The sequence below is a fragment of the Notamacropus eugenii genome, chromosome 2 (assembly GCF_028372415.1).
Source record: "Notamacropus eugenii isolate mMacEug1 chromosome 2, mMacEug1.pri_v2, whole genome shotgun sequence".
Lineage (NCBI taxonomy): Eukaryota > Metazoa > Chordata > Mammalia > Diprotodontia > Macropodidae > Notamacropus > Notamacropus eugenii.
In genome coordinates this window covers 357,544,821-357,566,881 of record NC_092873.1, presented here as the reverse complement: position 1 = coordinate 357,566,881, position 22,061 = coordinate 357,544,821, and positions in this window count along the sequence as shown.

The window sequence follows — 22,061 nt, the reverse complement described above, 5'->3', positions numbered from 1 at the left end:
ACTCATCGTCCTTCGTGTCTTCTTCATATTTGTGCAGAGACACAGTGAAAGTGAAGGAGAGACAGAGAACAGAGACCCGGAGAGAAGTCAAATAAGAGGAAGCGTTAATCCAAGGTGCTTGAGCTTGATGAGGATACCAGGAAGAAGTGGCATGTGGGTGAAAAGAAGGGGATTCAGAATTATTGAAGCAAAACAAAGGCACAGACTAAAGGGTGGACTAAGGATGGAAATGCCTTTGCATATTACATGGCAGAGCATCATTGGATGTTCTGAAGAACGGATAAAGAAACGTATTTCCTCCTTAACCAGGGATACATGGGGAAACATCAGGATAGCAGAATGTATGCCTTCTGAGACAAGTTTCTGCATAGGACTTTGGCTTCACTGTTTCGTTTGTCACAAAGCTGGGTACCATCTGAGGTGGGAAATAACTGAAAAACGCAGAAAACTTCCATTCTAGCGTAGGGTCAAGTGAAAGGACCGTATCTCTGAATTCATTTAGAGAGTGACCTGAAATATGAGGAACTTTAAGAATTCCGGGGTGGTGACTTTTCCAAAAGTCAGAGAGGTATTTCGACATGGAGAAGTCTGGTGAGGTGAGCAGGATCACAGAGCCAATATGAGGAGTTGCAGTTCGCAAAACAGAAAAATGAGGCCGACGACATTTTTCACAGCAGCTTCATGAGATGTTCCAAGAACCTGCAAAGCAACCCAGGACAGGTATTATTATCCTCATGTTACGGAGAAGGCAGTTAAGGTTCACGGAAGTCTGATAGGTAGGACAAAGTCGTGTAGCAGCTAGGTAGTCGCGGTAGAATTTTTATCGTGGACTTCTACCTCTAAAATCAGTGATACGGACACAGAGTCACAAGCTCTCACTTGTATGCTTCCTGTTACATTTAAAGTTGCCACCGAGCAAGGGTGGAAGAAGAAGAGACGGTGAAATAATTTTCATCTGACCCACGATCTGGCAGGATCTGATGATCACGTGAAGGGACTACTCTGCATAGCGCTGGTTGACACTTCCTTGATGCTTAAGAATTTCCTTGAGGAAAAATTTTCTATTGTCTCTGCAGAAAACGACAGGATGAATGCAGGGGAGGAGTCAGCTAAGGCATTTATTCTAATAAGATTCCCAGTGACACTTAGTCAACAAGCATGAAGCGACATAATTGTCCAACGCTCTAGAACCGAAGGAATAAACAGTAACAAGGAAGGATGCTGCTGCATGGGCTCAATTTCACCTTGTGAGGTGGAACAGGTATATAAAGACCTAGAAGAGGAGACGTCCTCAGACTCTTGGAAACCCGTTCCTCTGCTACTGCACAGAAACCTCCCCCACCCCAGACCATGGTCAGCTCCTGCTGCTGTGCTCCCACCTGCTGCCAGCCAACATGCTGCAGGACAGTCTGCTGCAGAACAACCTGCTGTAAGCCGTCTTGCTGCACGTCCACCTGCTGCCCGCCTTCATGTTGCCAACCTACATGCTGCAGAACAGTTTGCTGCCGCACAACTTGTTGCGAGCCCACCTGCTGTGTGCCCAGCTGCTGCCAACCTTGCTGCCAGCCATGCTGCTGTGACTCTAGTTGCTGCCAGCCTTCGTGCTGTCATCCAGCTTGCTGCAGAACATGCTGCTGTGAAACTACCTGCTGCAGGCCCACCTGTTGTGGGACCAGCTGCTGCCACCCATCCTGTTGTTGATCAACTTGCTCTCCAGAATGTGCAGTGATTGTGCTCAGCGGGCCGCCCATCTTCCTACTCCAGGCTTTTGCTCTCAACCCCTCCCTTGCTGACCAGTGTTCCCTCTCGCATCTTGCTCCGGGAAAATCTTAGACTCTCTGAAGTGTAGTACCATCCGTTCCGCGTTCTCTCACCTGTGCTGACACCTTTGTGGGTAAACTACCAGCTCCATGTCCCTTGGCTGCAGAGGAGAATGACCTCCATTTTCTTGTTCCCGATCGACAAGGCTCTAGCTTCCCGTGACTGTCCTTCCATCTGGTCCTCATGCATGAACAACAGAGAGGAAGTTCTCCTTTTCTGGTCCTAATCTGACCCAATGCACCCCCTTGGTTAGTTCCTGAGATTCCCTTCTTTGTAAGCACTCAGGTTTCATTTAGCTATTCCTTTGTGAAGTGGATGCTTCCGAGGGTCATTGTCTTTGTGTTCCATCTTATACTTTTTTTCCTTCCATGAATGTTTCTCGATGTTGTCACAGGACCCATGTAACTTCCTTATCTCTTAATAAACCCTGCTCGTTTGCGTAAACTTCCTTGTCCCTGCAATTTTGCGAGGTAGAGGTGATGACGCTGCCGGTGGTGATAATGCAGAAGATAGGCTTCTATCACGCATAAATCAAGCAAGGAATTGAATTCTTTTCCCCCTAAGAGGAATTGATTAGTGTGGCTCTCTATACACCTTCGGGGCTACTGGTAGGCAAGTCACAGCTGAATGACATGTACGTCCTGGCCCTGTCTCTTCTTTTCTTTGTGATGTTAGGCAAGATAGGCAACTTATTTGCCTCTGCCTTTCAGTCATTCGTAAAACGATGGGGCAGAACCAGGGAACCTCTGTGATGTTTTCCAGGTCTACATCTATGATCCCGTATCTGAAGGCTTACGAGGTGCCATGCTCTCTGATAAGCACTGAGGATGCAAAGAAAGGCAACGGTTTCAGTGCTAGAAGAGCTTCTGTTGTAGTGGTGGAGATAACAAGGAAATAGCTAGCTATATACCACGTCTGCATCTACCTATGTGTTATAGACACACACGGCAACACACGGATGCATATTAACGTTCATGGACGCATAAATGTGGGCTTTTATATTCTTTCCTACATCCACATATAAGCTTAGCGTTTTGTTATGTGCGTACAGAGAGAAAGGCGTTTACAGAGACAGACGTGGAAAGAGACAGAGGCAGACGGACAGGGCAGACACAGCAACAGCCACAGCCGTAGAGAGACTGAGACAGAGGGAGTCAAAGAGATTAAGTGCCCAGAAAAAGGTAGATGCAGAGTGGCAGAGACAGAGAAGAAAGAAAGACAGATAGAAAGGCAGAGAGCCAGAGAAGGATATCCACTGCAAGAGATGGAGACAGATCTAGAGAGAGAGAGAGAGAGGGAAAGATATATAGATAGATAGATAGATAGATAGATAGATAGATAGATAGATAGATAGATAGACAGAAAGATAGATAGATAGGGAGAGAGGGAGAGAAGGGGAGAGAGAGAGAGAGAGAGAGAGAGAGAGAGAGAGAGAGAGAGAGAGAGAGAGAGAGAGAGAGAGGGAGAGAGGGAGAGAGAGAGAGATGTTAAGAGAGGGGAGGAGAAATACCACCAGATTCACAGAGGCACAGAGAGTGAGACCGATTGACGCCACAAGGTCATAGTGCAAGAGGGAGGGAGATCCTATATTCCCTTCAGAGCAGTTGTGATATCCTGAGTAGGAGAATCCCATTGAAGATAGTATTAGATCGAGAGACTTGGCAGCCATGTGCCAGGAAAATTGTGTCATGAAAGTGTCCTATTAGGAGCAAGTTCATCGTCAATGACTTACATGACTCAGAGGACCCTAAGGTCCTCTCCACATTCATTCACATTCTGTGATGCCTCGACTGTGTGCCTTGAAGATGGAGTCCACTTTTGAGCACCTTGGCCTGTACTTCTACTGCAGCAGTGAGGGTCAGGTGACAGAGAAGAAGCAATGGTCCCCAAAGTAGGCCATCTTCCTGAGACAGCACCTTCTTTGCCGCGTCCCAATCTGGCTTTCTCTCTGATGTAGTCTATCGTCCGATTTGTGACTTTTCCCCTACGTTGAAGGGCTGAAAACCAAGGGAGTAGGCACCTTGCGAATTGGCATACTTTGCGGCTGCAATGCAGGTTGGGCTAAAGCCCTTTCCAGAGAAGAAGGACAGATGCCATAGAGCTGGGACCAGTGCAAAGACGCCTGAGTTCATGAGTGCAGTATGTGAAATGCAAAGCATTCTAGTCACCCTTGCATTTAGCCCTTTCTGGACGACTCCTAAAGAGCCAGTGTCTGGTCATAGTTAAGAGGATTGGCTTTGAAGTGTGGAAGACTTGTCTAACTTCACTCTTCAGACATTTGACTCTGGTGAAGACATTTAAGACCACACTGCCTTGGTTGCAGAGCAGTTTCCAATCTGCCTTGGCAGAGGGAGAAGTAGTTCCGTCAAAGGGCTTCCCACACTAATGAAATTATGAGGCTCTCTTAGGCCCTCCTCAAAGAAGGCCATCTGTGAAGGCTATATGCAAGAGTGCCTTGGTTCTGCCTGCACTGGATTGATATATCTGTGAAACATTCCAGCTCTGTTTATCTCAAAATCCCTCAAGATAAGAGAGAAAAGTTCTCAGGAGACTTGGATTTTTCCAGATTCATCTGTAGAAGTAGACTTGAGAATCCAGGATAGAAGTAGAGCCAGTTTTTGTGACTTTTGTCCAGCTATGCGGCCTCATGTGTGAGATGAAACCAGGATGGTGCCTCAAGTGGTCATTGTGAGCGAGAAGGAAATGTCTCCTGGCATCGTGAGTTGTCAAAGATTATTTCCCCAGAAGTCTCTAAGCCATTATTAAACCACATAGGTAGCACGGGCCTGCGATTTTGCTCTTTTCCCCATTAGATCCCCCTGTACTAACACACCTGCAGAGTGTTACTTGCATCCTACGTTGTGCAATTGTTCTTGGTTCTTACTGACCTGTTCTCTCACCTGCTCCAAAGTGTTGCGCCCCCCCCCCCTTCCCCCAACGCTCTCCACTTTCCTTCACCTGTACCCTCTGGAACGTGGAAGATTTTCAGTATTCCAGAAATTGCCTACTTCCTTCTCATTGACTTGACTTCCTTTCAAACTTCCCTCGGACGTCTTCCAGGTCTTTGTTCTTTGAGTCCCGTGAGTGGTTTGTGAGGCACAGGGTCCAGGGAGGTAGGTGCTCCTTGAGCAAGGGAGGTGGAGGTTCAAATGTCACCTCAAACACTTGTGCATTTTGGAGTCCGGGGGAAGTTTCTTATCGTATGGGAGTCTCTTCAGTGAAATGAGGATGGAATCGCACCTTCCTGCCAGCGTTGTTGTGAGGCTGAAAATGAGATGGAAAGTTGAATGTGATTTCAGAACATTAGCATTCTCCCAAAACGTGGGCTATTTCAGGAAGACACACTTCTTCTCGTGAGAACTCATCGTCCTTCGTGTCTTCTTCATATTTGTGCAGAGACACAGTGAAAGTGAAGGAGAGACAGAGAACAGAGACCCGGAGAGAAGTCAAATAAGAGGAAGCGTTAATCCAAGGTGCTTGAGCTTGATGAGGATACCAGGAAGAAGTGGCATGTGGGTGAAAAGAAGGGGATTCAGAATTATTGAAGCAAAACAAAGGCACAGACTAAAGGGTGGACTAAGGATGGAAATGCCTTTGCATATTACATGGCAGAGCATCATTGGATGTTCTGAAGAACGGATAAAGAAACGTATTTCCTCCTTAACCAGGGATACATGGGGAAATATCAGGATAGCAGAATGTATGCCTTCTGAGACAAGTTTCTGCATAGGACTTTGGCTTCACTGTTTCGTTTGTCACAAAGCTGGGTACCATCTGAGGTGGGAAATAACTGAAAAACGCAGAAAACTTCCATTCTAGCGTAGGGTCAAGTGAAAGGACCGTATCTCTGAATTCATTTAGAGAGTGACCTGAAATATGAGGAACTTTAAGAATTCCGGGGTGGTGACTTTTCCAAAAGTCAGAGAGGTATTTCGACATGGAGAAGTCTGGTGAGGTGAGCAGGATCACAGAGCCAATATGAGGAGTTGCAGTTCGCAAAACAGAAAAATGAGGCCGACGACATTTTTCACAGCAGCTTCATGAGATGTTCCAAGAACCTGCAAAGCAACCCAGGACAGGTATTATTATCCTCATGTTACGGAGAAGGCAGTTAAGGTTCACGGAAGTCTGATAGGTAGGACAAAGTCGTGTAGCAGCTAGGTAGTCGCGGTAGAATTTTTATCGTGGACTTCTACCTCTAAAATCAGTGATACGGACACAGAGTCACAAGCTCTCACTTGTATGCTTCCTGTTACATTTAAAGTTGCCACCGAGCAAGGGTGGAAGAAGAAGAGACGGTGAAATAATTTTCATCTGACCCACGATCTGGCAGGATCTGATGATCACGTGAAGGGACTACTCTGCATAGCGCTGGTTGACACTTCCTTGATGCTTAAGAATTTCCTTGAGGAAAAATTTTCTATTGTCTCTGCAGAAAACGACAGGATGAATGCAGGGGAGGAGTCAGCTAAGGCATTTATTCTAATAAGATTCCCAGTGACACTTAGTCAACAAGCATGAAGCGACATAATTGTCCAACGCTCTAGAACCGAAGGAATAAACAGTAACAAGGAAGGATGCTGCTGCATGGGCTCAATTTCACCTTGTGAGGTGGAACAGGTATATAAAGACCTAGAAGAGGAGACGTCCTCAGACTCTTGGAAACCCGTTCCTCTGCTACTGCACAGAAACCTCCCCCACCCCAGACCATGGTCAGCTCCTGCTGCTGTGCTCCCACCTGCTGCCAGCCAACATGCTGCAGGACAGTCTGCTGCAGAACAACCTGCTGTAAGCCGTCTTGCTGCACGTCCACCTGCTGCCCGCCTTCATGTTGCCAACCTACATGCTGCAGAACAGTTTGCTGCCGCACAACTTGTTGCGAGCCCACCTGCTGTGTGCCCAGCTGCTGCCAACCTTGCTGCCAGCCATGCTGCTGTGACTCTAGTTGCTGCCAGCCTTCGTGCTGTCATCCAGCTTGCTGCAGAACATGCTGCTGTGAAACTACCTGCTGCAGGCCCACCTGTTGTGGGACCAGCTGCTGCCACCCATCCTGTTGTTGATCAACTTGCTCTCCAGAATGTGCAGTGATTGTGCTCAGCGGGCCGCCCATCTTCCTACTCCAGGCTTTTGCTCTCAACCCCTCCCTTGCTGACCAGTGTTCCCTCTCGCATCTTGCTCCGGGAAAATCTTAGACTCTCTGAAGTGTAGTACCATCCGTTCCGCGTTCTCTCACCTGTGCTGACACCTTTGTGGGTAAACTACCAGCTCCATGTCCCTTGGCTGCAGAGGAGAATGACCTCCATTTTCTTGTTCCCGATCGACAAGGCTCTAGCTTCCCGTGACTGTCCTTCCATCTGGTCCTCATGCATGAACAACAGAGAGGAAGTTCTCCTTTTCTGGTCCTAATCTGACCCAATGCACCCCCTTGGTTAGTTCCTGAGATTCCCTTCTTTGTAAGCACTCAGGTTTCATTTAGCTATTCCTTTGTGAAGTGGATGCTTCCGAGGGTCATTGTCTTTGTGTTCCATCTTATACTTTTTTTCCTTCCATGAATGTTTCTCGATGTTGTCACAGGACCCATGTAACTTCCTTATCTCTTAATAAACCCTGCTCGTTTGCGTAAACTTCCTTGTCCCTGCAATTTTGCGAGGTAGAGGTGATGACGCTGCCGGTGGTGATAATGCAGAAGATAGGCTTCTATCACGCATAAATCAAGCAAGGAATTGAATTCTTTTCCCCCTAAGAGGAATTGATTAGTGTGGCTCTCTATACACCTTCGGGGCTACTGGTAGGCAAGTCACAGCTGAATGACATGTACGTCCTGGCCCTGTCTCTTCTTTTCTTTGTGATGTTAGGCAAGATAGGCAACTTATTTGCCTCTGCCTTTCAGTCATTCGTAAAACGATGGGGCAGAACCAGGGAACCTCTGTGATGTTTTCCAGGTCTACATCTATGATCCCGTATCTGAAGGCTTACGAGGTGCCATGCTCTCTGATAAGCACTGAGGATGCAAAGAAAGGCAACGGTTTCAGTGCTAGAAGAGCTTCTGTTGTAGTGGTGGAGATAACAAGGAAATAGCTAGCTATATACCACGTCTGCATCTACCTATGTGTTATAGACACACACGGCAACACACGGATGCATATTAACGTTCATGGACGCATAAATGTGGGCTTTTATATTCTTTCCTACATCCACATATAAGCTTAGCGTTTTGTTATGTGCGTACAGAGAGAAAGGCGTTTACAGAGACAGACGTGGAAAGAGACAGAGGCAGACGGACAGGGCAGACACAGCAACAGCCACAGCCGTAGAGAGACTGAGACAGAGGGAGTCAAAGAGATTAAGTGCCCAGAAAAAGGTAGATGCAGAGTGGCAGAGACAGAGAAGAAAGAAAGACAGATAGAAAGGCAGAGAGCCAGAGAAGGATATCCACTGCAAGAGATGGAGACAGATCTAGAGAGAGAGAGAGAGGGAAAGATAGATAGATAGATAGATAGATAGATAGATAGATAGATAGATAGGGAGATAGAGAGAGAGGGGGAGAGAGAGAGAGAGCGAGAGAGCGAGAGAGCGAGAGCGAGCGAGCGAGCGAGAGAGAGAGCGAGAGAGAGAGAGAGAGAGAGACAGAGAGAGAGAGAGAGAGGGAGGGAGGGAGAGAGAGAGAGATGTTAAGAGAGGGGAGGAGAAATACCACCAGATTCACAGAGGCACAGAGAGTGAGACCGATTGACGCCACAAGGTCATAGTGCAAGAGGGAGGGAGATCCTATATTCCCTTCGGAGCAGTTGTGATATCCTGAGTAGGAGAATCCCATTGAAGATAGTATTAGATCGAGAGACTTGGCAGCCATGTGCCAGGAAAATTGTGTCATGAAAGTGTCCTATTAGGAGCAAGTTCATCGTCAATGACTTACATGACTCAGAGGACCCTAAGGTCCTCTCCACATTCATTCACATTCTGTGATGCCTCGACTGTGTGCCTTGAAGATGGAGTCCACTTTTGAGCACCTTGGCCTGTACTTCTACTGCAGCAGTGAGGGTCAGGTGACAGAGAAGAAGCAATGGTCCCCAAAGTAGGCCATCTTCCTGAGACAGCACCTTCTTTGCCGCGTCCCAATCTGGCTTTCTCTCTGATGTAGTCTATCGTCCGATTTGTGACTTTTCCCCTACGTTGAAGGGCTGAAAACCAAGGGAGTAGGCACCTTGCGAATTGGCATACTTTGCGGCTGCAGTGCAGGTTGGGCTAAAGCCCTTTCCAGAGAAGAAGGACAGATGCCATAGAGCTGGGACCAGTGCAAAGACGCCTGAGTTCATGAGTGCAGTATGTGAAATGCAAAGCATTCTAGTCACCCTTGCATTTAGCCCTTTCTGGACGACTCCTAAAGAGCCAGTGTCTGGTCATAGTTAAGAGGATTGGCTTTGAAGTGTGGAAGACTTGTCTAACTTCACTCTTCAGACATTTGACTCTGGTGAAGACATTTAAGACCACACTGCCTTGGTTGCAGAGCAGTTTCCAATCTGCCTTGGCAGAGGGAGAAGTAGTTCCGTCAAAGGGCTTCCCACACTAATGAAATTATGAGGCTCTCTTAGGCCCTCCTCAAAGAAGGCCATCTGTGAAGGCTATATGCAAGAGTGCCTTGGTTCTGCCTGCACTGGATTGATATATCTGTGAAACATTCCAGCTCTGTTTATCTCAAAATCCCTCAAGATAAGAGAGAAAAGTTCTCAGGAGACTTGGATTTTTCCAGATTCATCTGTAGAAGTAGACTTGAGAATCCAGGATAGAAGTAGAGCCAGTTTTTGTGACTTTTGTCCAGCTATGCGGCCTCATGTGTGAGATGAAACCAGGATGGTGCCTCAAGTGGTCATTGTGAGCGAGAAGGAAATGTCTCCTGGCATCGTGAGTTGTCAAAGATTATTTCCCCAGAAGTCTCTAAGCCATTATTAAACCACATAGGTAGCACGGGCCTGCGATTTTGCTCTTTTCCCCATTAGATCCCCCTGTACTAACACACCTGCAGAGTGTTACTTGCATCCTACGTTGTGCAATTGTTCTTGGTTCTTACTGACCTGTTCTCTCACCTGCTCCAAAGTGTTGCGCCCCCCCCCCCTTCCCCCAACGCTCTCCACTTTCCTTCACCTGTACCCTCTGGAACGTGGAAGATTTTCAGTATTCCAGAAATTGCCTACTTCCTTCTCATTGACTTGACTTCCTTTCAAACTTCCCTCGGACGTCTTCCAGGTCTTTGTTCTTTGAGTCCCGTGAGTGGTTTGTGAGGCACAGGGTCCAGGGAGGTAGGTGCTCCTTGAGCAAGGGAGGTGGAGGTTCAAATGTCACCTCAAACACTTGTGCATTTTGGAGTCCGGGGGAAGTTTCTTATCGTATGGGAGTCTCTTCAGTGAAATGAGGATGGAATCGCACCTTCCTGCCAGCGTTGTTGTGAGGCTGAAAATGAGATGGAAAGTTGAATGTGATTTCAGAACATTAGCATTCTCCCAAAACGTGGGCTATTTCAGGAAGACACACTTCTTCTCGTGAGAACTCATCGTCCTTCGTGTCTTCTTCATATTTGTGCAGAGACACAGTGAAAGTGAAGGAGAGACAGAGAACAGAGACCCGGAGAGAAGTCAAATAAGAGGAAGCGTTAATCCAAGGTGCTTGAGCTTGATGAGGATACCAGGAAGAAGTGGCATGTGGGTGAAAAGAAGGGGATTCAGAATTATTGAAGCAAAACAAAGGCACAGACTAAAGGGTGGACTAAGGATGGAAATGCCTTTGCATATTACATGGCAGAGCATCATTGGATGTTCTGAAGAACGGATAAAGAAACGTATTTCCTCCTTAACCAGGGATACATGGGGAAATATCAGGATAGCAGAATGTATGCCTTCTGAGACAAGTTTCTGCATAGGACTTTGGCTTCACTGTTTCGTTTGTCACAAAGCTGGGTACCATCTGAGGTGGGAAATAACTGAAAAACGCAGAAAACTTCCATTCTAGCGTAGGGTCAAGTGAAAGGACCGTATCTCTGAATTCATTTAGAGAGTGACCTGAAATATGAGGAACTTTAAGAATTCCGGGGTGGTGACTTTTCCAAAAGTCAGAGAGGTATTTCGACATGGAGAAGTCTGGTGAGGTGAGCAGGATCACAGAGCCAATATGAGGAGTTGCAGTTCGCAAAACAGAAAAATGAGGCCGACGACATTTTTCACAGCAGCTTCATGAGATGTTCCAAGAACCTGCAAAGCAACCCAGGACAGGTATTATTATCCTCATGTTACGGAGAAGGCAGTTAAGGTTCACGGAAGTCTGATAGGTAGGACAAAGTCGTGTAGCAGCTAGGTAGTCGCGGTAGAATTTTTATCGTGGACTTCTACCTCTAAAATCAGTGATACGGACACAGAGTCACAAGCTCTCACTTGTATGCTTCCTGTTACATTTAAAGTTGCCACCGAGCAAGGGTGGAAGAAGAAGAGACGGTGAAATAATTTTCATCTGACCCACGATCTGGCAGGATCTGATGATCACGTGAAGGGACTACTCTGCATAGCGCTGGTTGACACTTCCTTGATGCTTAAGAATTTCCTTGAGGAAAAATTTTCTATTGTCTCTGCAGAAAACGACAGGATGAATGCAGGGGAGGAGTCAGCTAAGGCATTTATTCTAATAAGATTCCCAGTGACACTTAGTCAACAAGCATGAAGCGACATAATTGTCCAACGCTCTAGAACCGAAGGAATAAACAGTAACAAGGAAGGATGCTGCTGCATGGGCTCAATTTCACCTTGTGAGGTGGAACAGGTATATAAAGACCTAGAAGAGGAGACGTCCTCAGACTCTTGGAAACCCGTTCCTCTGCTACTGCACAGAAACCTCCCCCACCCCAGACCATGGTCAGCTCCTGCTGCTGTGCTCCCACCTGCTGCCAGCCAACATGCTGCAGGACAGTCTGCTGCAGAACAACCTGCTGTAAGCCGTCTTGCTGCACGTCCACCTGCTGCCCGCCTTCATGTTGCCAACCTACATGCTGCAGAACAGTTTGCTGCCGCACAACTTGTTGCGAGCCCACCTGCTGTGTGCCCAGCTGCTGCCAACCTTGCTGCCAGCCATGCTGCTGTGACTCTAGTTGCTGCCAGCCTTCGTGCTGTCATCCAGCTTGCTGCAGAACATGCTGCTGTGAAACTACCTGCTGCAGGCCCACCTGTTGTGGGACCAGCTGCTGCCACCCATCCTGTTGTTGATCAACTTGCTCTCCAGAATGTGCAGTGATTGTGCTCAGCGGGCCGCCCATCTTCCTACTCCAGGCTTTTGCTCTCAACCCCTCCCTTGCTGACCAGTGTTCCCTCTCGCATCTTGCTCCGGGAAAATCTTAGACTCTCTGAAGTGTAGTACCATCCGTTCCGCGTTCTCTCACCTGTGCTGACACCTTTGTGGGTAAACTACCAGCTCCATGTCCCTTGGCTGCAGAGGAGAATGACCTCCATTTTCTTGTTCCCGATCGACAAGGCTCTAGCTTCCCGTGACTGTCCTTCCATCTGGTCCTCATGCATGAACAACAGAGAGGAAGTTCTCCTTTTCTGGTCCTAATCTGACCCAATGCACCCCCTTGGTTAGTTCCTGAGATTCCCTTCTTTGTAAGCACTCAGGTTTCATTTAGCTATTCCTTTGTGAAGTGGATGCTTCCGAGGGTCATTGTCTTTGTGTTCCATCTTATACTTTTTTTCCTTCCATGAATGTTTCTCGATGTTGTCACAGGACCCATGTAACTTCCTTATCTCTTAATAAACCCTGCTCGTTTGCGTAAACTTCCTTGTCCCTGCAATTTTGCGAGGTAGAGGTGATGACGCTGCCGGTGGTGATAATGCAGAAGATAGGCTTCTATCACGCATAAATCAAGCAAGGAATTGAATTCTTTTCCCCCTAAGAGGAATTGATTAGTGTGGCTCTCTATACACCTTCGGGGCTACTGGTAGGCAAGTCACAGCTGAATGACATGTACGTCCTGGCCCTGTCTCTTCTTTTCTTTGTGATGTTAGGCAAGATAGGCAACTTATTTGCCTCTGCCTTTCAGTCATTCGTAAAACGATGGGGCAGAACCAGGGAACCTCTGTGATGTTTTCCAGGTCTACATCTATGATCCCGTATCTGAAGGCTTACGAGGTGCCATGCTCTCTGATAAGCACTGAGGATGCAAAGAAAGGCAACGGTTTCAGTGCTAGAAGAGCTTCTGTTGTAGTGGTGGAGATAACAAGGAAATAGCTAGCTATATACCACGTCTGCATCTACCTATGTGTTATAGACACACACGGCAACACACGGATGCATATTAACGTTCATGGACGCATAAATGTGGGCTTTTATATTCTTTCCTACATCCACATATAAGCTTAGCGTTTTGTTATGTGCGTACAGAGAGAAAGGCGTTTACAGAGACAGACGTGGAAAGAGACAGAGGCAGACGGACAGGGCAGACACAGCAACAGCCACAGCCGTAGAGAGACTGAGACAGAGGGAGTCAAAGAGATTAAGTGCCCAGAAAAAGGTAGATGCAGAGTGGCAGAGACAGAGAAGAAAGAAAGACAGATAGAAAGGCAGAGAGCCAGAGAAGGATATCCACTGCAAGAGATGGAGACAGATCTAGAGAGAGAGAGAGAGGGAAAGATAGATAGATAGATAGATAGATAGATAGATAGATAGATAGATAGATAGGGAGATAGATAGGGAGATAGAGAGAGAGGGGGAGAGAGAGAGAGAGCGAGAGAGAGAGAGAGAGAGACAGAGAGAGAGAGAGAGAGGGAGGGAGGGAGAGAGAGAGAGATGTTAAGAGAGGGGAGGAGAAATACCACCAGATTCACAGAGGCACAGAGAGTGAGACCGATTGACGCCACAAGGTCATAGTGCAAGAGAGAGGGAGATCCTATATTCCCTTCGGAGCAGTTGTGATATCCTGAGTAGGAGAATCCCATTGAAGATAGTATTAGATCGAGAGACTTGGCAGCCATGTGCCAGGAAAATTGTGTCATGAAAGTGTCCTATTAGGAGCAAGTTCATCGTCAATGACTTACATGACTCAGAGGACCCTAAGGTCCTCTCCACATTCATTCACATTCTGTGATGCCTCGACTGTGTGCCTTGAAGATGGAGTCCACTTTTGAGCACCTTGGCCTGTACTTCTACTGCAGCAGTGAGGGTCAGGTGACAGAGAAGAAGCAATGGTCCCCAAAGTAGGCCATCTTCCTGAGACAGCACCTTCTTTGCCGCGTCCCAATCTGGCTTTCTCTCTGATGTAGTCTATCGTCCGATTTGTGACTTTTCCCCTACGTTGAAGGGCTGAAAACCAAGGGAGTAGGCACCTTGCGAATTGGCATACTTTGCGGCTGCAGTGCAGGTTGGGCTAAAGCCCTTTCCAGAGAAGAAGGACAGATGCCATAGAGCTGGGACCAGTGCAAAGACGCCTGAGTTCATGAGTGCAGTATGTGAAATGCAAAGCATTCTAGTCACCCTTGCATTTAGCCCTTTCTGGACGACTCCTAAAGAGCCAGTGTCTGGTCATAGTTAAGAGGATTGGCTTTGAAGTGTGGAAGACTTGTCTAACTTCACTCTTCAGACATTTGACTCTGGTGAAGACATTTAAGACCACACTGCCTTGGTTGCAGAGCAGTTTCCAATCTGCCTTGGCAGAGGGAGAAGTAGTTCCGTGAAAGGGCTTCCCACACTAATGAAATTATGAGGCTCTCTTAGGCCCTCCTCAAAGAAGGCCATCTGTGAAGGCTATATGCAAGAGTGCCTTGGTTCTGCCTGCACTGGATTGATATATCTGTGAAACATTCCAGCTCTGTTTATCTCAAAATCCCTCAAGATAAGAGAGAAAAGTTCTCAGGAGACTTGGATTTTTCCAGATTCATCTGTAGAAGTAGACTTGAGAATCCAGGATAGAAGTAGAGCCAGTTTTTGTGACTTTTGTCCAGCTATGCGGCCTCATGTGTGAGATGAAACCAGGATGGTGCCTCAAGTGGTCATTGTGAGCGAGAAGGAAATGTCTCCTGGCATCGTGAGTTGTCAAAGATTATTTCCCCAGAAGTCTCTAAGCCATTATTAAACCACATAGGTAGCACGGGCCTGCGATTTTGCTCTTTTCCCCATTAGATCCCCCTGTACTAACACACCTGCAGAGTGTTACTTGCATCCTACGTTGTGCAATTGTTCTTGGTTCTTACTGACCTGTTCTCTCACCTGCTCCAAAGTGTTGCGCCCCCCCCCCCCTTCCCCCAACGCTCTCCACTTTCCTTCACCTGTACCCTCTGGAACGTGGAAGATTTTCAGTATTCCAGAAATTGCCTACTTCCTTCTCATTGACTTGACTTCCTTTCAAACTTCCCTCGGACGTCTTCCAGGTCTTTGTTCTTTGAGTCCCGTGAGTGGTTTGTGAGGCACAGGGTCCAGGGAGGTAGGTGCTCCTTGAGCAAGGGAGGTGGAGGTTCAAATGTCACCTCAAACACTTGTGCATTTTGGAGTCCGGGGGAAGTTTCTTATCGTATGGGAGTCTCTTCAGTGAAATGAGGATGGAATCGCACCTTCCTGCCAGCGTTGTTGTGAGGCTGAAAATGAGATGGAAAGTTGAATGTGATTTCAGAACATTAGCATTCTCCCAAAACGTGGGCTATTTCAGGAAGACACACTTCTTCTCGTGAGAACTCATCGTCCTTCGTGTCTTCTTCATATTTGTGCAGAGACACAGTGAAAGTGAAGGAGAGACAGAGAACAGAGACCCGGAGAGAAGTCAAATAAGAGGAAGCGTTAATCCAAGGTGCTTGAGCTTGATGAGGATACCAGGAAGAAGTGGCATGTGGGTGAAAAGAAGGGGATTCAGAATTATTGAAGCAAAACAAAGGCACAGACTAAAGGGTGGACTAAGGATGGAAATGCCTTTGCATATTACATGGCAGAGCATCATTGGATGTTCTGAAGAACGGATAAAGAAACGTATTTCCTCCTTAACCAGGGATACATGGGGAAATATCAGGATAGCAGAATGTATGCCTTCTGAGACAAGTTTCTGCATAGGACTTTGGCTTCACTGTTTCGTTTGTCACAAAGCTGGGTACCATCTGAGGTGGGAAATAACTGAAAAACGCAGAAAACTTCCATTCTAGCGTAGGGTCAAGTGAAAGGACCGTATCTCTGAATTCATTTAGAGAGTGACCTGAAATATGAGGAACTTTAAGAATTCCGGGGTGGTGACTTTTCCAAAAGTCAGAGAGGTATTTCGACATGGAGAAGTCTGGTGAGGTGAGCAGGATCACAGAGCCAATATGAGGAGTTGCAGTTCGCAAAACAGAAAAATGAGGCCGACGACATTTTTCACAGCAGCTTCATGAGATGTTCCAAGAACCTGCAAAGCAACCCAGGACAGGTATTATTATCCTCATGTTACGGAGAAGGCAGTTAAGGTTCACGGAAGTCTGATAGGTAGGACAAAGTCGTGTAGCAGCTAGGTAGTCGCGGTAGAATTTTTATCGTGGACTTCTACCTCTAAAATCAGTGATACGGACACAGAGTCACAAGCTCTCACTTGTATGCTTCCTGTTACATTTAAAGTTGCCACCGAGCAAGGGTGGAAGAAGAAGAGACGGTGAAATAATTTTCATCTGACCCACGATCTGGCAGGATCTGATGATCACGTGAAGGGACTACTCTGCATAGCGCTGGTTGACACTTCCTTGATGCTTAAGAATTTCCTTGAGGAAAAATTTTCTATTGTCTCTGCAGAAAACGACAGGATGAATGCAGGGGAGGAGTCAGCTAAGGCATTTATTCTAATAAGATTCCCAGTGACACTTAGTCAACAAGCATGAAGCGACATAATTGTCCAACGCTCTAGAACCGAAGGAATAAACAGTAACAAGGAAGGATGCTGCTGCATGGGCTCAATTTCACCTTGTGAGGTGGAACAGGTATATAAAGACCTAGAAGAGGAGACGTCCTCAGACTCTTGGAAACCCGTTCCTCTGCTACTGCACAGAAACCTCCCCCACCCCAGACCATGGTCAGCTCCTGCTGCTGTGCTCCCACCTGCTGCCAGCCAACATGCTGCAGGACAGTCTGCTGCAGAACAACCTGCTGTAAGCCGTCTTGCTGCACGTCCACCTGCTGCCCGCCTTCATGTTGCCAACCTACATGCTGCAGAACAGTTTGCTGCCGCACAACTTGTTGCGAGCCCACCTGCTGTGTGCCCAGCTGCTGCCAACCTTGCTGCCAGCCATGCTGCTGTGACTCTAGTTGCTGCCAGCCTTCGTGCTGTCATCCAGCTTGCTGCAGAACATGCTGCTGTGAAACTACCTGCTGCAGGCCCACCTGTTGTGGGACCAGCTGCTGCCACCCATCCTGTTGTTGATCAACTTGCTCTCCAGAATGTGCAGTGATTGTGCTCAGCGGGCCGCCCATCTTCCTACTCCAGGCTTTTGCTCTCAACCCCTCCCTTGCTGACCAGTGTTCCCTCTCGCATCTTGCTCCGGGAAAATCTTAGACTCTCTGAAGTGTAGTACCATCCGTTCCGCGTTCTCTCACCTGTGCTGACACCTTTGTGGGTAAACTACCAGCTCCATGTCCCTTGGCTGCAGAGGAGAATGACCTCCATTTTCTTGTTCCCGATCGACAAGGCTCTAGCTTCCCGTGACTGTCCTTCCATCTGGTCCTCATGCATGAACAACAGAGAGGAAGTTCTCCTTTTCTGGTCCTAATCTGACCCAATGCACCCCCTTGGTTAGTTCCTGAGATTCCCTTCTTTGTAAGCACTCAGGTTTCATTTAGCTATTCCTTTGTGAAGTGGATGCTTCCGAGGGTCATTGTCTTTGTGTTCCATCTTATACTTTTTTTCCTTCCATGAATGTTTCTCGATGTTGTCACAGGACCCATGTAACTTCCTTATCTCTTAATAAACCCTGCTCGTTTGCGTAAACTTCCTTGTCCCTGCAATTTTGCGAGGTAGAGGTGATGACGCTGCCGGTGGTGATAATGCAGAAGATAGGCTTCTATCACGCATAAATCAAGCAAGGAATTGAATTCTTTTCCCCCTAAGAGGAATTGATTAGTGTGGCTCTCTATACACCTTCGGGGCTACTGGTAGGCAAGTCACAGCTGAATGACATGTACGTCCTGGCCCTGTCTCTTCTTTTCTTTGTGATGTTAGGCAAGATAGGCAACTTATTTGCCTCTGCCTTTCAGTCATTCGTAAAACGATGGGGCAGAACCAGGGAACCTCTGTGATGTTTTCCAGGTCTACATCTATGATCCCGTATCTGAAGGCTTACGAGGTGCCATGCTCTCTGATAAGCACTGAGGATGCAAAGAAAGGCAACGGTTTCAGTGCTAGAAGAGCTTCTGTTGTAGTGGTGGAGATAACAAGGAAATAGCTAGCTATATACCACGTCTGCATCTACCTATGTGTTATAGACACACACGGCAACACACGGATGCATATTAACGTTCATGGACGCATAAATGTGGGCTTTTATATTCTTTCCTACATCCACATATAAGCTTAGCGTTTTGTTATGTGCGTACAGAGAGAAAGGCGTTTACAGAGACAGACGTGGAAAGAGACAGAGGCAGACGGACAGGGCAGACACAGCAACAGCCACAGCCGTAGAGAGACTGAGACAGAGGGAGTCAAAGAGATTAAGTGCCCAGAAAAAGGTAGATGCAGAGTGGCAGAGACAGAGAAGAAAGAAAGACAGATAGAAAGGCAGAGAGCCAGAGAAGGATATCCACTGCAAGAGATGGAGACAGATCTAGAGAGAGAGAGAGAGGGAAAGATAGATAGATAGATAGATAGATAGATAGATAGATAGATAGATAGATAGGGAGATAGATAGGGAGATAGAGAGAGAGGGGGAGAGAGAGAGAGAGCGAGAGAGCGAGAGAGCGAGAGCGAGCGAGCGAGAGAGAGAGCGAGAGAGAGAGAGACAGAGAGAGAGAGAGAGAGGGAGGGAGGGAGAGAGAGAGAGATGTTAAGAGAGGGGAGGAGAAATACCACCAGATTCACAGAGGCACAGAGAGTGAGACCGATTGACGCCACAAGGTCATAGTGCAAGAGAGAGGGAGATCCTATATTCCCTTCGGAGCAGTTGTGATATCCTGAGTAGGAGAATCCCATTGAAGATAGTATTAGATCGAGAGACTTGGCAGCCATGTGCCAGGAAAATTGTGTCATGAAAGTGTCCTATTAGGAGCAAGTTCATCGTCAATGACTTACATGACTCAGAGGACCCTAAGGTCCTCTCCACATTCATTCACATTCTGTGATGCCTCGACTGTGTGCCTTGAAGATGGAGTCCACTTTTGAGCACCTTGGCCTGTACTTCTACTGCAGCAGTGAGGGTCAGGTGACAGAGAAGAAGCAATGGTCCCCAAAGTAGGCCATCTTCCTGAGACAGCACCTTCTTTGCCGCGTCCCAATCTGGCTTTCTCTCTGATGTAGTCTATCGTCCGATTTGTGACTTTTCCCCTACGTTGAAGGGCTGAAAACCAAGGGAGTAGGCACCTTGCGAATTGGCATACTTTGCGGCTGCAATGCAGGTTGGGCTAAAGCCCTTTCCAGAGAAGAAGGACAGATGCCATAGAGCTGGGACCAGTGCAAAGACGCCTGAGTTCATGAGTGCAGTATGTGAAATGCAAAGCATTCTAGTCACCCTTGCATTTAGCCCTTTCTGGACGACTCCTAAAGAGCCAGTGTCTGGTCATAGTTAAGAGGATTGGCTTTGAAGTGTGGAAGACTTGTCTAACTTCACTCTTCAGACATTTGACTCTGGTGAAGACATTTAAGACCACACTGCCTTGGTTGCAGAGCAGTTTCCAATCTGCCTTGGCAGAGGGAGAAGTAGTTCCGTCAAAGGGCTTCCCACACTAATGAAATTATGAGGCTCTCTTAGGCCCTCCTCAAAGAAGGCCATCTGTGAAGGCTATATGCAAGAGTGCCTTGGTTCTGCCTGCACTGGATTGATATATCTGTGAAACATTCCAGCTCTGTTTATCTCAAAATCCCTCAAGATAAGAGAGAAAAGTTCTCAGGAGACTTGGATTTTTCCAGATTCATCTGTAGAAGTAGACTTGAGAATCCAGGATAGAAGTAGAGCCAGTTTTTGTGACTTTTGTCCAGCTATGCGGCCTCATGTGTGAGATGAAACCAGGATGGTGCCTCAAGTGGTCATTGTGAGCGAGAAGGAAATGTCTCCTGGCATCGTGAGTTGTCAAAGATTATTTCCCCAGAAGTCTCTAAGCCATTATTAAACCACATAGGTAGCACGGGCCTGCGATTTTGCTCTTTTCCCCATTAGATCCCCCTGTACTAACACACCTGCAGAGTGTTACTTGCATCCTACGTTGTGCAATTGTTCTTGGTTCTTACTGACCTGTTCTCTCACCTGCTCCAAAGTGTTGCGCCCCCCCCCCTTCCCCCAACGCTCTCCACTTTCCTTCACCTGTACCCTCTGGACCGTGGAAGATTTTCAGTATTCCAGAAATTGCCTACTTCCTTCTCATTGACTTGACTTCCTTTCAAACTTCCCTCGGACGTCTTCCAGGTCTTTGTTCTTTGAGTCCCGTGAGTGGTTTGTGAGGCACAGGGTCCAGGGAGGTAGGTGCTCCTTGAGCAAGGGAGGTGGAGGTTCAAATGTCACCTCAAACACTTGTGCATTTTGGAGTCCGGGGGAAGTTTCTTATCGTATGGGAGTCTCTTCAGTGAAATGAGGATGGAATCGCACCTTCCTGCCAGCGTTGTTGTGAGGCTGAAAATGAGATGGAAAGTTGAATGTGATTTCAGAACATTAGCATTCTCCCAAAACGTGGGCTATTTCAGGAAGACACACTTCTTCTCGTGAGAACTCATCGTCCTTCGTGTCTTCTTCATATTTGTCCAGAGACACAGTGAAAGTGAAGGAGAGACAGAGAACAGAGACACGGAGAGAAGTCAAATAAGAGGAAGCGTTAATCCAAGGTGCTTGAGCTTGATGAGGATACCAGGAAGAAGTGGCATGTGGGTGAAAAGAAGGGGATTCAGAATTATTGAAGCAAAACAAAGGCACAGACTAAAGGGTGGACTAAGGATGGAAATGCCTTTGCATATTACATGGCAGAGCATCATTGGATGTTCTGAAGAACGGATAAAGAAACGTATTTCCTCCTTAACCAGGGATACATGGGGAAATATCAGGATAGCAGAATGTATGCCTTCTGAGACAAGTTTCTGCATAGGACTTTGGCTTCACTGTTTCGTTTGTCACAAAGCTGGGTACCATCTGAGGTGGGAAATAACTGAAAAAACGCAGAAAACTTCCATTCTAGCGTAGGGTCAAGTGAAAGGACCGTATCTCTGAATTCATTTAGAGAGTGACCTGAAATATGAGGAACTTTAAGAATTCCGGGGTGGTGACTTTTCCAAAAGTCAGAGAGGTATTTCGACATGGAGAAGTCTGGTGAGGTGAGCAGGATCACAGAGCTAATATGAGGAGTTGCAGTTCGCAAAACAGAAAAATGAGGCCGACGACATTTTTCACAGCAGCTTCATGAGATGTTCCAAGAACCTGCAAAGCAACCCAGGACAGGTATTATTATCCTCATGTTACGGAGAAGGCAGTTAAGGTTCACGGAAGTCTGATAGGTAGGACAAAGTCGTGTAGCAGCTAGGTAGTCGCGGTAGAATTTTTATCGTGGACTTCTACCTCTAAAATCAGTGATACGGACACAGAGTCACAAGCTCTCACTTGTATGCTTCCTGTTACATTTAAAGTTGCCACCGAGCAAGGGTGGAAGAAGAAGAGACGGTGAAATAATTTTCATCTGACCCACGATCTGGCAGGATCTGATGATCACGTGAAGGGACTACTCTGCATAGCGCTGGTTGACACTTCCTTGATGCTTAAGAATTTCCTTGAGGAAAAATTTTCTATTGTCTCTGCAGAAAACGACAGGATGAATGCAGGGGAGGAGTCAGCTAAGGCATTTATTCTAATAAGATTCCCAGTGACACTTAGTCAACAAGCATGAAGCGACATAATTGTCCAACGCTCTAGAACCGAAGGAATAAACAGTAACAAGGAAGGATGCTGCTGCATGGGCTCAATTTCACCTTGTGAGGTGGAACAGGTATATAAAGACCTAGAAGAGGAGACGTCCTCAGACTCTTGGAAACCCGTTCCTCTGCTACTGCACAGAAACCTCCCCCACCCCAGACCATGGTC